General features: G+C 41.0%; 1 protein-coding gene across 2 annotated transcripts in view; it reads right to left on the reverse strand.

The window, feature by feature from the left end:
- The window catches only part of DDC (dopa decarboxylase), a 75671-nt gene extending 60309 nt beyond the window's left edge, over nucleotides 1–15362 (reverse strand). Inside the window, exons 1-2 of one of the 2 annotated variants that reach the window (XM_063326231.1) lie at nucleotides 15231–15362; nucleotides 12852–13015 (exon numbers count right to left, since the gene is read on the reverse strand). The gene's annotated coding sequence lies outside the window, so the exon portion shown is untranslated. The remainder of the gene's footprint in view (nucleotides 1–12851; nucleotides 13016–15230) is intronic. The other variant, XM_063326232.1, reaches the window with a different exon arrangement.
- Between the last annotated feature and the right edge of the window lie 792 nt (nucleotides 15363–16154).

The raw sequence follows: 16154 nt of genomic DNA on the forward strand, positions 1-16154 counted from the left end.
CTTTCCTAGATGAACGCAGGTAACCGCCTGTCATTTTTATTTAGTTCCAAGTTTGTTTTAAAAAAATACTATTAGCATTTCTTAGTCCTGAACAGTTTATAGCCAGGTAATGTGGCAGGAGATCTGGGATGGCCGCTGCTCCCGGGCCGGGCTCTAGCACACTGCAGTATTACAGCCCACCTTTCTGTGAAGGAGGAAAAAATTCTGGCTGTCATATATTTTAAAACTGTCACGGCTGTCTTTGCTGTTACAATGATCTAAAGCCAATTACAACTCTACTACAATTCTGAAAGAGCCTATTCAAAATAAAAACAGGCCTAAAATCCACAGGTTTCATTGTGCTTGTTGTGCTAGATGTTACCCTGTGATCTGACTTTTATTTTCAGCTCTTGGGTTGTGTCTGCTGTAGCGATCAGTCTATAATCTTGAAAGCATCAAGAAATCCCAGGGTCAGTTGCAGCTGGCTCTCAGTTGTTTTTCCCTGCAAATCAACTCCTGAGTGCACAGGGTTACAGCCTGGGCAAATAGGGATCACATAAGAAAAAAACTGGTTTGGAGATTTTTCCTATTTTTTTCTTTCTTCCTGAATTCGACTGAAACAGTTGAAAAGTCAAAATATGTTGTAAGGGTATAAGAGATCCAGAAACGGAAGGTGTCTCTAGTAAACATAAAGATAACTCAAATCTAACGTCAATGTTTCATCCAAATGGCTTGCAAAAGGTAAATAACTTTCAAAGGAAATTAAAAATGGAAACTAAAATTCAGATTGAAGTATTAAAATGCTAGTTTAATCAATCAGAGTTTTGAAATACCAGGTAAAAGTCATCTGATGTAGTTTTACTTTTCTGGTGTACCTGTAACTCACCTTAAAAGTTGCCGTGACCAGGCAAGATTGCATTTTCTATTAAAATCATATTTTTTTTGGTTATTTCTTAGGAAGAAAAAGGAAATAAAGTGTGAGAGGTACAATAGGCAATGCCCTTCTAAAAAACATATCCCATGTCTCTCTGTAATTCTAATAATTCTTGTGGCTTGTACTACTTTTCAAAATCGTCCTCATCAACTGTTGGCAATACACAAATCTTTGCTTAACAGAATATTTCTGTAGTGGACAAAAGCAAGATCATTAAGTTTTCCCCAACAGGTGCTGGCTAAGGCAGCCCTGCTGTGGCCTTGCAACTTTGCTCCGGATCCTTCAATGTCCTGGCTCTTTCACAGAGGAGAACTTCCTTTATTGCTTAAACACAATGAATAGAGTACTCCCCTTTCGTGCCAAACTGCTTCAAAATTCAAGATACCAGGGTGCGAGAAATAACAGATGATCCTAAAAGGTTCAAAGGCCAGGGCTTGTTCGTAAGTGACCAACGCATCATAGTATTCACAGCTAACACGAGACAGGCTTTAACATGTTTTTGCACATGGAGATATGTCACCCTGATGATGATATATAATGATGCTGTCCCCATGCAGTCATAGTACCAATTTATTACCATTGCTGAACTCTTTGGTTTGCAAACAAGGTGGGGAGATAACGTGTTTGAACAGGAGGCTCCAGCGAAGCACTGGAGAATGATGCAGACAATGTGTTATCAGTCCCTTTGCAGTCCCATTGCCAGTCCATGTGCACAGACATGGACGAAAACACAGGGAGTTAAACCATTTGTACCCACTTTCCAATAGTTTTCACCTCTCCCATCATTATACAATGCAGACTAGAAATTAAAAGTGTCTTCCCAGGCCTTCAGTCCAATTAAGCCTAGATGGCTTCACTCCCAACTTTATTTTTCACTCACCTGAATAGCACGACACTCACCTCATGCTAGCCTCCTGGTATGGTTATAGTTACTAAATTGGGTCAAGATGTGTTTGTGCTGTAGATCACTGAGCCTAACAGCATTGGAACAAACCTATTCTGAGCTAAATGTGAATGGCTTTAAATTGACTCAAATATCCTCAATATCTTAGAGATTGAGAAAATAACTTGAAATAATTAATTAGGAATCGTACTAGTACAATGTTTGTGCCTGTTTTCAACATTTGGTGTCAAAGGAATAGTCACTGTTGCCTAAGCATAAGAAAAGGCACTGGTTTGTTGCTTAGAATTTGGTTTACTCCTTATCCATAGTTTGAGGATGCTATTTGGAGGCTACAGATCTTTTTTCCTGCTTCCCCCACTGTTGCTCCTTCAGAAAAAAACCCAGTAGTAGAACCCTGTCTTTGTCTTTTTTTTCCCCAATATATTCTTCCATGAATGTAGTAATACCAGTAATGGAAATAACATTCTCTACAAAAAGGAAAAGGAAAGAAAAAAAACCCTCTAAGAATCACTCAGATATACTGGAATTAAAAATCCTTATATGTTCCATAAACAAGGTCCAAATCTGCATGAGCCATAAAGATGAGACAAGATGGAAGAGAATATTTTAGCAGAAATATGCAACTAATAATTTTCTGCATAGAACAGAGGGTGCATTTCCTTTGGAAGAGAGTAAGAATTAAATAAAGCCTTCAGACACAAATAGATGGATTACTTACATTGTACAAGGATAAAAACGTAAGTCTCCTGCAGAACATAAGTAGACTTTGCAACAGATTAGCCAGGAGATGAATCTCAGACAGAGCTGACAAACTGAGAAAGTATCTATCTTATTGCTCATGAATATTTCATGTGTGACTTGTTTTCCCTGTTCAGTTCCGTATTGCTGTCTGTGTGAACATGTGAAGGTAAACAAAAGAAGGATAAAAAGGAACTGCTAACGAAGTGAACATGGACACAGACTCAAACACACAGCTTCGGAGGAGTTAACCTACCACTTGCTGGTTCGAGGCAGCCTAAGCACTTTACTCTTATGGAAGCAAGCCTACAGAAAAGAGAGAGGTTGTGATGAACTGAAAAAGTGTCAATAGAAAAACTGACAGGCTGTGAAGAGTCACAGAGGCAGTGAGAGCAGGCTGCAATCACAGTAGGCAGGCTCTTCCAATACAGAGATAAGAACAGCTTCTGCTGTGAGCTCAGAAGATGTCCTTACCTAGGGGTGTAGGCACTGCTGAGGCACTCGCCCAGCCATATACTGCTCACAGAAGAATTTTCTCAAGCACTGACCACTGTGAACCTCACAGAAGCTGTGGCTGACAGATGAACTCCTGTCAGGGCTTAAATGTGCTATTAAGACCTCATGTCAGAAAAGCAAATTACAGCAGTTTGTTTATGACTGGAATGTGTGGGCGAAAAGACAGACCCAGCTGAGGCATGAGGAACAAGATAGCTTGAGATACAGAGGGAACATAATACAGTGCCTGTTCTTTATGTAAGTGATTTGTTTAGGTAATTTTTTACAAAGGTATCAAAGATCACATAACGCTTGGTCCAGAAGACATTTTGCCACTGGCTGTGATTAATGCATTGTCACAAGGACCAAGCACTACCATGTACTTCTTGCAATAGGCTTGGAAGAGCATTTGCCACTGATATAAGCCTTGAGACATTCTTAATGGGATGAGAACAACATTGGAGAGCACCAACATTGCTCATAAAGAGCATAGAATCATAGGGTTGGAAGGGACCTCTGGAGATCATCTAGTCCAACCCCCCTGCCAGAGCAGGGTCACCTAGAGCAGGTTACACAGGAACACGTCCAGGTGGGTTTTGAATGTCTCCAGAGTTGGAGACTCCACCACCTCTCTGGGCAGCCTGTTCCAGTGCTCTGCCACCTTCAGGGTAAAGAAGTTCCTCCTCATGTTTAGGTGGAACTTCCTACGCTCCAGTTTGTGCCCATTGCCTCTTGTCCTGTCCCCGGGCACCACTGAAAAGAGCCTCGCCCCATCGTCCTGACACCCACCCTTTAAGTATTTATAAGCGTTGATAAGGTCACCCCTCAGACGTCTTTTTTCCAGACTGAAGAGACTCAAATCCCTCAGCCTTTCCTCATAAGAGAGGTGTTCCAGTCCCCTAATCATCTTTGTAGCCCTCCGCTGCACCCTTTCCAGCAGTTCCCCGTCCCTCTTGAACCGGGGAGCCCAGAACTGGACACAGTACTCCAGGTGCGGCCTCACCAAGGCAGAGTAGAGGGGGAGGATGACCTCCCTTGACCTGCTGGCCACGCTCTTCTTGATGCACCCCAGGATGCCATTGGCCTTCTTGGCCACAAGGGCACATGGCTGGCTCATGGTCATCCTGTTGTCCACCAGGACTCCCAGGTCTCTTTCCACAGAGCTGCTCTCCAGCAGGTCAGCACCCAACCTGTACTGGTGCATGGGGTTGTTCCTGCATGTTGGTGCTCAACTGTTTGAGATTACAGCAAGTACTATGGCAAGGGATCATACTGGTGTTTCTTCCCCTTCCTCCCTGACAGCTTTGTTGCAAAGGTGTCTTCGACCTCCCTTCAGTCCTGTGCTAACATGAGCACCTTTCTAGAAAAGATCAATGCCATTTTTCTAGAGAATTTACACTTAATATAACATAAAAGTTACTGAGTGCAAGGAGTTTCTCCAAGACAAGTGAAATTATGCATATCATAAACCTAGGGGTTTGGAGAACTGAGTGGGAACTGTATCTTCAACATCCAGGTCTCCCTGGTCATGGACACACATTCACAGTTGCCTTCTGCTATGGGTTATTGTCTCCGTCTCAGAGGTGACAGTGATATATGTACACGCTTCAACTGCTTGTGTGCAGTTGTGATTTTTGCTTAGGAAAATGTATTTACACTAAGATGAGACTTTCCATTGGAGCCATGTCACCGGTATGCCCTGCTCCAACACCATTTCCTAAGACAAACGACCATAAAATGTAAGCGTGCTGATCATGTATCACCTCTTCCCCTTTTCAACACTGTGGCTGTCACCAAGATGTGACGACCCCCGTTATAGCAACAGCCAGATCCCCTGTCAGCATTGTGACAAGACTATTTGCCCACTGAGCATTGCTGCCAGGATGTGGTGACACCCATTATGGAACAGGGAAGTGTAACAGGACATGAGATACCGCCTATAAAATCAAGCAGCCACAAGTCCTGCTGCTGGACAGCAAAACCCATGATCCCCCAGTGGTCTGGGACACTTCCACTGCTTTCTACTTCCTTCAAAGATTGAGTGAGTGACTCATGTTCTTTTAGGTAAGGTCTGAGTCCAGATTGTGATTATTTTATCATAAACTGATTAATAAGCATTTCACCCGATCTGTAGAGGGTTGCGGTGACTAAAAGTCTAGGCAACTAAAGACTCTAGATAATAAGAAAGCTATACCAATTACTAGAAATTTTGCTTAACTGAAAATATGATAATTGATAAAACCTTTGTGCAACAATAAGCTACACTAAACTTCAGAAATAGTAGATAACAATAAGTTATGCTTATTTTGTGTAATAATAAAGCTCTAATCGTAACTACAAACCTGTGGCCAGTCCTCATTCTACCAAAGATCCCTAAAAGAAACCTGCCTGTGCCTGTAGCGTTGGGTGACAGAGCCACCAAGTGTTCACACGTTCCATCCTGCCAACTCCGTAAGAAGGGCAATCATCTCCAGCTAGGAGGAAAAACAGACAGCCAGGAAAGATAACAGCTTAAGCTGCTGCAGGTAGCTTCACCACAGCACAGCCAGCCATATCCCCACTCAAAACTGCCTGCCATCTGTTCTCTTTATGATACTGTTCACTTCCACACCTCGGATAATCACAGCTTCCACATTATCATTAGGAGAGACAGGCTCTCATTTAGGCAGGATTTCCATGTGACTGGAGGAGACATGCAGTTAAATAAGGATAGTCCGACACGTTCATTACCTTTGTGCTCAGAGACCTTAGTTCAATTTCTTGTTTTCAAGTACAGATGCAAGTCTTTTCCATATGCTGTGCAATTCTGGGTAAGTCCTCAGGGGCAGCTTCCATAAAATATTTTGCTAGGAAGGGTTGTTCTCTTCCAGCTTATTTTTCTTTGTTACCACATTTGGCTCTGACTCCATTTGGAATCCACATGGCTTAAATCTAGGCCAGGTTTTCAAGTGGCAGTATCTTCCCACCCACACTCTGGCAGAGTTTGTCCCTGGTCAGAGGCACATATTTTGAACCTCTGCATGTTGAGGTCAGATGCTGCCAGTCTAGAAGCAATCTGTTTTTACAGCGGCCTGACATTCTGCATCGTTCTCTGAAAGACAGTCTAGGAAACTTTTGGGAGTTTTGAGATTCCTGGGTTTTTTTTAATTCTTCCTGCTAACTCTTTAAGAAACTATCATCTCTTTTATTTAGGAGCAATCTTGATTTGCATAGTCTTAAGAGAAATCTCTTCCACCTCTACCACCAGGCTAACTCTTGTCAGCAGGAAGTGCTTAAGAAATATAATTTTTTACTCTTCCTCAGTGCTCAGAGAATACAGAATGGAGGGAAAGTATGCCTAGGGAAGGAGAATCGCTACCAGATTTTGTGTTACATATATTGCAACGTACAATGGAGCTAAATAGCTTACCTTCCTATAGTTTCTGCTGAATTCTAGGGGGTAATATTCTCAGTTTCCCTCTTTCAACAAGACAACAGTCTAAACCTATTGCCCACTGAAGCAAAAATTAAGAAAACTGCTCTGCATTTGCATTCTCTGACTTGTGAATGATTTACAAGCAGTTAACATTTTACACTGGTTGCTAATTTTGTTTCTTAATATGTGTGTTTGGCATGTAAAATCACACTAGGCTTTCATCAAGATTATGATTTATTTACTGTATCTTACGCAATAATAAACTCATAGAACCCAGGCCAGTACTCTACATGTTGTGTAATCACAGTCTTCAAGAAAAATTATTGGAGTAATTAATCTACTATATAAAAAAAAAATAAAGCTTAACTCAAGATTATCCAACTGCAAATACAATGCATGTGAAGCATATTCCAAGCCTGCAACATTGCTAAGATAAAGGAAATAGCTCAATGAGATGTTAAACGAGGGATGAATTACATGACTTCCTTACAAAGGAAGACGCTTCCTATTCACTGAAAAAAATGTGAGAAATAGTGTTATATATTCAATGGATACTGAAAAAAACCCAGTTGGTTTCTACCAATCCTAGGATAGCAAGCTGTCACAAAAAGCCCAACAGTATTTCTGGATCCTCAAGACAATACACTTCTCTTCAGCTCTGCAACTTACAGCTCTGCTGGCTGCTACTGCTGGTACCCAGGAAGACAAGCTGTAAAACTGTGATGGCAAGGTGACCAGAAGCATCCTCAATTAGCACGTGGAAGAAGACTTGGGAATAAAGGATCCAGAACATGTGTTAAGACTGAAAACATTCGCTATGGCTCTGCCTGTTGAATGTGGAATAGAGATAGGTGGAGCTGTGGGTTTTCTTAAAATGAAGCTGTATTCACATCCTCACCAGGCATCTAAGTTTAATTATTTTTTTCCAGGAAAAATGGGTTGAATATTGGGATTGAACTGGGAGCGTGGAGGCACTGTGCAGTGAAGCAGAGAAAAACGTACAAATTACAGCAGAGGACACAACTTCCTGTACTCACAGCTCAGCTACACTCCATTATCTAGCACTACTCATTTTGTATTTCTCTCTCTGCTTGTCCTGTTAAATAGCTATTGAATAAGACATTTATATCCATACAGTTCCCTATTTGGTGGAAAAGATAACCTTCCTGCTGCTTTTCAAATGAATGATGCTTCTAGGTCTACATTTGATCTGTTTTCTTTCTGGTTTCCTTTAACAGATATTTCTCTTGAGCAAAAGGATTTTTTATGCTGCTTTGGATACCACAAATGTTGATGCATCAGCTTAGTAATTTCAAAGCATCTTCACTACTTATTAGAGACTTCTGTTGTTAAAGTAAGTACCGGTAGTCTGTAGGAACTAGGAACTGTAGGTATTTTTTCAAAAGACCAATCCTTTTCTGAAAACAAGTACTGGGTTCACTTCTGATATGGAGTAGTGCTGAGCAGTAGAAACTGCAAAAAAGGTGACAAATCAACAGCTGCTGGCAAGGTCAGCTATGTTAGATGGGATACTCTTTTGTAGTGTAGTAATGTTGTAATCACATGATGTAATAATGTCCAAAGCTTCAGAATAGCGACTACCCTTCTTCAGACAAATTTTTGCATTTTATGTACCAAATACAAATACACTAAAAATAAGCTCTTAGAAGTAATGTGCAGCAAATAGCCTCCACCACAAGTTCTTTTTAAGAATAAAGCTGTGGAGACTACACTTTATGCTAGGAACAAGCAAGATACATCAATGGTGTGGGATGCCTTTCCTAGTGAAACAGCACTGACAAGCCAATAGGCCCACCACAGAACCTGCAGAACATTGAGATCATTTTAAGTTTCAAAAACAATGAAACATCAGAGTTAGGGATGATTTTCTTAATAAAAAGGTAACTAAAACATGTTTTTTAACAACCATTTGCAACAGCAGGATAAATAAAAACAGGTGAGAAAGAAGGTGCTAACAGACAGTACTTACTGATCTGTAATAAAGCTTTTTATTTTGGAAGATTAATAACACTGGCTTCTCTATACCATTTAATACCTAACTCCTTCTGCAGGCTATGGATTTCACCCAAATCTATGCACCCTTAAAATGACTACACATAAAGAGGTACGATGTCAAAAATTGTTGCTCCAAAAGGGCGCAATGTATTTTTAAGAAGTACATACTAAAAAGGATACGAAATATGTCTTGAAAAATAAGAGTAACGTTGCCCAAAGGAACCTCCAAAATAAAGAAGAAGTTGTAGCAACAAAGACTGAGATTTTTTCTTCTTCCTTTTTTTTTTTTTTTTTTTAACCTTGGAAGGAAATGTGAGAAAGCCAGAGTAGTAGCAAATCAGTAGTTCACCACTCAGTCTTAAAGTCACTTAAGGACTAGTACACAGTTAAGTAATTGTTAAGCTGAACAGAACAACATTCGATATGGTAAAAAATCACTGTAATGGTAAAAAAGGGTTGTTTTTTTTTAAAAAAAGGAAGATTAAATGGGTAAAAAATATGTTTGTATCTCAGATTCTTGGATAGTGCTAGAAAGTAAGTCACCCAAAGCCAGGAGCTTACTCATTAGGAGGTACAATAGAAACGGGCATCAGTAACCTCGAAAAGGAGTTAGAGGTAGGTGTAAGAACAACCCAGGGCATGGATTCATACAAAAGCTGTGTGCCGTGGGCAGATATTCTTGAGATCAGCCTTATTACTAGCTAAGCTGCTGATGCAGCTACAGAGAATCTGTACATGTGCCTATAATCATAACAATGTATTCTCTCTTTTTTTGGCGTATCTTATCTTTCATTAGCACAACACACATTTGTAAGGCTCCGGGTTTTATTTCTTGAATTTAAACTTTGCATCATAATAAACGCTATTTTCAGAAGCCTAGCACAATAGGGGACCTATCCCGGCAGGTGTGGCAGAACCGTGGTCCTGCAATACTTACTCAGGAATCAACACCTCTATACCTGGTCTCCAGGTAGCTAAAGATAATGGCGCAATACGGGCCCATTTAAAAGCTGGCAAGGCAGGCACATGAGGTGACAAGTCACCCTCCCAGACAGCAGTGCCATGAAAAAATTTCTGTCTTGTGCAAGGCAACAGAAAACAGGGGAGAGAGGCTGAGGCACCTGTCATGTTAGCGACCAGCAAACAAAGGACTTCAGAGAGCCTGGAAAGATCTTGTAGCAGGAGCTTAACATATATAAGCATATGTTTACATACCCACCTGAGTAAAGGCTGTACAGTAGTATGTCATTATCCTCAACAAACATGACAAGGAAGGTATTGCTAAACAATTAAATAAATTCTAGGACATGACAAAAAGAAGGATCCTAGGGACAGATGCCAACGTTAAATATAAATTTCCTTGGAGGAAAATGAATACTGAAGAAGCAGAAGATTATGCCAGAAGAAAAAAGATCAAAATGCTAAAAAACAGAAAGAAAGGAAAAACACAGGAGCCTGCGTAACGTGTGCATCCAGTTGGGGCTGGCTGTTTTTTCTGCTGGCTCAGGCCACATGGCCAGTGGTGAAACCACTCCAGCCTACGGCAGGGCTCTGCTGCCAGCCAGTGACCGCCCAGGGATGCCTGCACTTGCACTCTAGTTGGGGTGTGAAACGTTTTCTCTTGGAGTGCGCACATTCCCTAAAGCTATTCTTATGCTGTTATTGTTTACAAAGCTTTCCAAATGTTTTCTATTACTTAACTGGTTAGTTTGAATTAATCAGTCCGATTGGTTAATTAAGGTGAATGAATAAATGAATACCAAAAAATTTATTTGATCTCAGGACTTATATTTCTGGGCAATGATAGTTCTGTATCTGTATTTGTTATGAAGTTTGACTGTATACCCCAGTTTATCATTGGTCCTTAGTACTAAATAGCATGAAGTATAGTCATACAGAGATTTCCAAGCTATTTCTCTACAATTGAGCCTTTCCTCTGCATCTACGTTGTAACATTACATTTTATTTACACATTATTTTGGAAACTTACTGATATAAGGGATTTTCCCCCACAGATTTAGATCATCAATAGGGTGCTTTCAATTATTAGCCTTTTAATATTTAATATAAAGACATTGTTAACACCTTCCTAGTTTCTACCTTTCATGACAGATATTTCAAAAAGATATTCGCTAGCCATCATTTCCTTCCAAAGATCCATTTTTTTGTTGTTCCCAGAGTGTTTCCACTTCCCATGCAAATTCTGTAAAATTAGCTGGTCTTTTATGCTTGGGCAGAAAATATTATCATCTTGTAGAACATCTTGAGTAGGTGTCAATAGCCATGGGCAAAAGGTACACAAATTATTCCTCTTTCTCTCACACAAGTTCTCTTAGATGTTAGTTTATCTTTTATTGCGGTACAGGCTTACTCATTGTCTCCTGTCTCAGACCTGTCACTAGCCATCACTACAGTGAGTGTTCCTCCTGGTCCATTCTTTTTATGTCCCATCTCAATCACAGTGTCTGCCAAGGAGGTCTGGTAGACTCCTCTACCTCAGCTGCCTAAAATACATGAAAGCTGCATTACCTGGGGGCTTTTGTATTTGTTAGTAACCATATGAAAGCTTGCAGTGAAAGGACATCACCCCATCATCCAAGCCCTACTCACTATTTTTTTCCCTATTAAAGATAGGAATTGTGGAGGAGAGCAGCCACAGGAATTGTGGAGGACAGCTAGGAATGTCACAAGTTGAATAGTCAGTACAGAGTCTCAGGAAGCTCAGTAACATTAATTCTGAAGTAACACAGCATACAGAGGGAGGGTGGAATTAAACCTCCAAAATCCTTAAGGGCCAAAATACTGGGCTTAGTCCAAGCAACCTTGATGGCATTGTTGAATGAAAACCTGTTTAATAAGTAGATCAAAAATAGCAAGAAGTTTGGATCCAACAAGAACAAGTTGCTGAATTGTACAGAAAATATTCTAGTGACTTTTGATCAATTATTGGAACAGTTCTGGAATATTCAATATTCTCTCAGATTTTCACTTTCAAAAAGACTCACTGCCCTCCTGGAGTTTAAAAGAAGATTTCTCTTCAAAGGCACTTATCCCCTCCTCCAGGGAAGATTCAAATGAGTGGGCCTGGTTAGCTTTGAAAATGGAACAAGATGAGGGAAGCCAAGAAAAGGATAAGGGAAAGAAAGAGTAAAGGGAGAAGATAAAGAACTTCTGTTTTTCAAATTTCAAAAGCCCAAGAGGGACTACTCAGTGAAATTAAAAGATAGCAGATTAAAAACAGACAGAAGGAAACACTTTTTCACATGACATGTGGTTAAAACTGCAGAAAATATAATTACCACAGGAAGCACTGCAGTCAAGAACTCAGCAAGATTCTGATGGGCTTGCAGATGTATAAGGATATCAAACATATCAAGAGCAATTTAAAACTGCTGGAAGGCACATGTATTTCCTCGGGGAAAACTGTCCAAGCATTTTAAAACTGTACAAAGAAACGCGCTAATCAGAGTGAGATACAAAGAAAAAGGTCTCTCAAGATAATGCATCCACAGGATGCCATTAAAGAAATGTCACCTCCTCCTAAATCCTTTGCATTCATTTTCTCTCCCTCCCTTTAAAGAAACAGCAGAGAAAGGGACAATATGAGCCCCACTGAAAGACAGTCCTTTACGGCACTGTCTGAGATGAAAAGGTTTCTTCCAGCCACCTCGCCAGCATGCTGGCATTTCAGCAGCCTTCAGCTTGTCCAATGTATCTGGAAATGTACATTCGCCTTGAAATTTATATACCTGGTTCTATGAGTAGCTGGATTGTTTCTGATTTTCTGAGCTCAGATTGTTTTTAAAAGCAGACAGCACCACATGTAGTATTTCTGTAATTTCCCATCTCGCTTTTTTACATGACTAAGTAGTCATAGTAATAATGCTTGCTTTCTGATATTTCACTTTAACTGTACCTGCACTGTCATGTGTCAAGAGAAAAGAAAATATAAAAACTATGAAGGTTTTTTCATTTAAATGTTTGTAAAACAGTTTGTCAACAGCACAAGTAAGTGCAAATGAGGGCAAAACATAGAGAGGTGTTATAAGCAACTTAACAGCACCATTACTCTGGCACTGAATTTATAGCCTTCCTAAACAATACGCTCCAGTGATTTTTTTTCTAGGATTTCTTTTCCACCAATTTTAGCCTGTTACTTTACATCCTGTCCACCAAGCAGGAAGAGATTATTCCCTTCATTTTTGCAGCATCCTTCTATGCATTTTAAGATGCTACTGTATCCCTTGAACTCCAAATTACATGACAATATTGCTAACACCAGTGCTTGACGTTACCCCAGCAATCAGACAGTAGATGGTACTTGGTATATAAGAAAAAGAATATTCTGAAGCATAAGGAATGTCACAAACCCAAGTTTGGCAAGACTGGCTTGAAATTCTGAAATGCTAATAATAACCCTCACTTAGGGTTATACATATCCCAGCTTCTACTGGAATGCAGAGTTACTGCTACTATGGCTTCAGTTGTCTCCAGCGTTAAGATCCAGAGAGTCCCATGTCTCCATCCAATTCATCTGAAAACATACAACCAGGGAGAGTAAAAATAAAATCTATTACACCTTCACAAAGCTCAGCAAACTTTCCCTGATTTTTTTTTAAATGTTCCTTTCAAAAGCAAGAGAGAAAAAATGGTATAGTATTATTTAGTAGTAAACTTTAAGAGCAACCTTTTAAGTGCATAATGCTCTTGCCAGCTCTCTGGCGAAGAAACTAATACTAAAACCCCAATTTACCTTTCAAGTAATGACTATTTACTATACGATCTCTTCTCCTGTTTATTTGTTTGTGAATAGATGGAGATAAAACCTGCACAGGATCAAGAAAGAAGGCGAACAATGTACAACAAAACAGTTGTTGCATTCAAAATGTTTTCTACAGGAAAGATATCTTTGTCAAGAAATAAAACAAGGACCCAGCATGAGCATTGGTTAGATGGGAGACGCTCATCGGAGGAACACTGGAGGCCTGTGTACCTGCAGAGGCAACGGACTCAGCTGAGCTGAATAACACGACTGTGGTTAGGGTACGCTTGAAGTAAGTTGAGTTTGTCGCACAGGTTTGACTAATTTTTTTCACTTATAAATGATGGTGTTACAAAATACTGTCAGCCATACATTTTTGCTGACTATGCAATGTATTATATGTGATTGAAAAAATATATAATTTTTGGTGCCTAAGATGAATGAAGTGACCACTTTTTGATGCTTAAGGTAAGGAACAGAGTAAGAAACATATATTAAAGGGAGAATATGGGAAAGAGTGAAGCAACAGGACAGTTTCCCAGGGATGTGTATCAACTAACCATCCAAAGAAACTCTCGGACCACTTTAAACAACCTTTAGCAGTCTCCTTTCTGCTACGGTGCAACAACTCACCCATCCCCTCACCTACTTGTCTTGGCTCTGCACACTTCCCATGAAACGGTTCCGCGGAAGCCAGCTGACTAGCAAAGGGGGAAGGCAACACACATCTCAAGTTTTCTGCACTTTCACAAGATAAATGTGCCGGCTTGCAGCCACCTTTGAAAACTCTCCTGTTCCATCTCCTTACTCCCAAACATGAGGTTTCAGCAACCTCTTCGTTAACAGAGCTTTTATATTACCTTCCGAAGAGATGAAACTTCCACCTACTCCAGTCCTGCTATTTCACTCTACTAACTCTGCAGTATGGGGCAGATAGGAGAGATGACTCTCTCTGTTTTACCAGTGAAGTAACAGTTTTACCCCATTATGTGTGCAGAAAGGACATAGTTGTATAATTAAAAATACACAGTCCATGCCCTCGGTCTCAGTAAATCCCTTATTCTTGAAACAGACATTCCAGTTTCCTCATTTAGCTTTTACTCTGGGTTATTGGTGGGGGATGCACACTTTGAATGTCAGACTTCCCTCAAGTGTCGCTCTCCTGAGGAAACGTTTCAGCACACATCACATACGTTGGAAACTTGTTTTTCATTAAGGTATCTGTTCTTTTTTTCCTTTTATTTACCATTGACGGAAATGGTAAATTCATGTAATATAAATGGTAAACGGTAAAAATTGATATTTTATTCCCCTTTCCTCTTCTAATTATATCTCTATGAACAGTAGTTCAAATTTCATCATCTTCTTGCTCTCTGAACCCCACCAGTGTTGAAATAATTTTTGCTGTTCTACATTTAGCCACACATAAAATTGTAATGTCAATGTACGGAGATCGCTCCAGTCCCTGTGCCAGAAACAGGACCTCTACAAGAAGACAAGCTCGGTGTGACACATTAACAATGAATCCAAGCTACGGCAACAGGAGAACTGAATTTTCAAACAAATGAGAACCTTTTTTTCTGACCAAATTTGAAAAGGTTAATAAAATCCCCTTGTCAGCCGGGATTCAGCTCTGATACTGCCCAGCATGCCATCATTCAGAAGTATTGTCATCCCTCCAGACTGCTTCACCTCACCAGCAGTGCCTTCAAGTCAATTTTTAGAAGCAGTTAAGAAGAGATTCTCTTAAAAATGTTGTGAGTTGCAGAGTTTTAATTTTAAGATACTTCATGAACTCTTGACTATTTCAACAAAATTGGCTTAAGCACATGTCAATTAAAATAGAATTACATTTAGCATATTATGCTGCATTTCTAAATGCTCACTAGTTTAATACCTAAGAAACTCTGCAGACTTGTGAGATCGGATTATTTGGTGAAACTACAGAGGCACCTTCACTTTCAGACATTAGTGAGTTTATCCTTACCTGTTTGGAGATTTCACTCCTTCTCCAGGTACTCTGGAAACAGGTATTTTCTGCAGTCCCCTTATATTCTCCCGTCCTGTGAGGAAGAAGTCACCAGTAGCAGCTAAGGAATGTTATTCTCAAGAAATTTCTAGGGCTTTTCCAGCAACTATCTGGTCTTCATTGCTACTGCGCTTGTCCTGCACTTTTTCATTAATCATTAACCACGTGTAGCACTATGTTCATCAGCTTTGTTAGTCACTCTTTCTCAGCAAGGGGAGAAAAAGAAAGCCTGTGAATTCGTTCGGCGGTGGTTCCCAGGCATCAGGATGGGAGGGACACGGAGACTTTTCACTTACTCACAGAGCCTTCACGCACTCACTGGGCGCCAGCGAGAGGTGGGACGGGGAGAGCCAACAGGCCCAGCGGATCCGGCCTCTGGGTATTACACTGATGAAAAATGCCTACACAACCGACACGTTCGGCGTTTCACTCTAGAAAGCGAGTTGGACAAGAAAGGCCACACCAAAGCCAGGCCCCCGGGGCAGCTGCCGCCCTCGCCGCAGGGGCCTGGATGGCGGCGGTTCCTGCCTCCCGGACGGCAGCCCCGGCCGCCCCCGGCGCTGCCGAGAGGTGAAACCCCCCCAAACCAGAGGCATGGTCCCCTTGGCAGGGGTCGGGACAGGAGGGGAGGGGACGGGCACCCAGCTGCCTTCAGGGTTGGCCTCAGCCCGGGGTGCTCTGCCGCCTGCGCCGCCATTTGCAACAAGTGCCCCGGCAGGCTGGCGAGCAGCCGACCTTCCCTGAGAGCTGTTTTACTGCTGTTTCACGGTAAAACAAAGCAAAGCAAAGTAAGAAAGAGACAAGAAAACCCTGTCGCGTTTAACGCGGCAGGATGATACACCACTGACTCGGGCTCCCTCGCGGGGGCCCGCCCGTAGCCGC

This window comes from Chroicocephalus ridibundus, chromosome 2, assembly GCF_963924245.1.
Source record: "Chroicocephalus ridibundus chromosome 2, bChrRid1.1, whole genome shotgun sequence".
Taxonomy (NCBI): domain Eukaryota; kingdom Metazoa; phylum Chordata; class Aves; order Charadriiformes; family Laridae; genus Chroicocephalus; species Chroicocephalus ridibundus.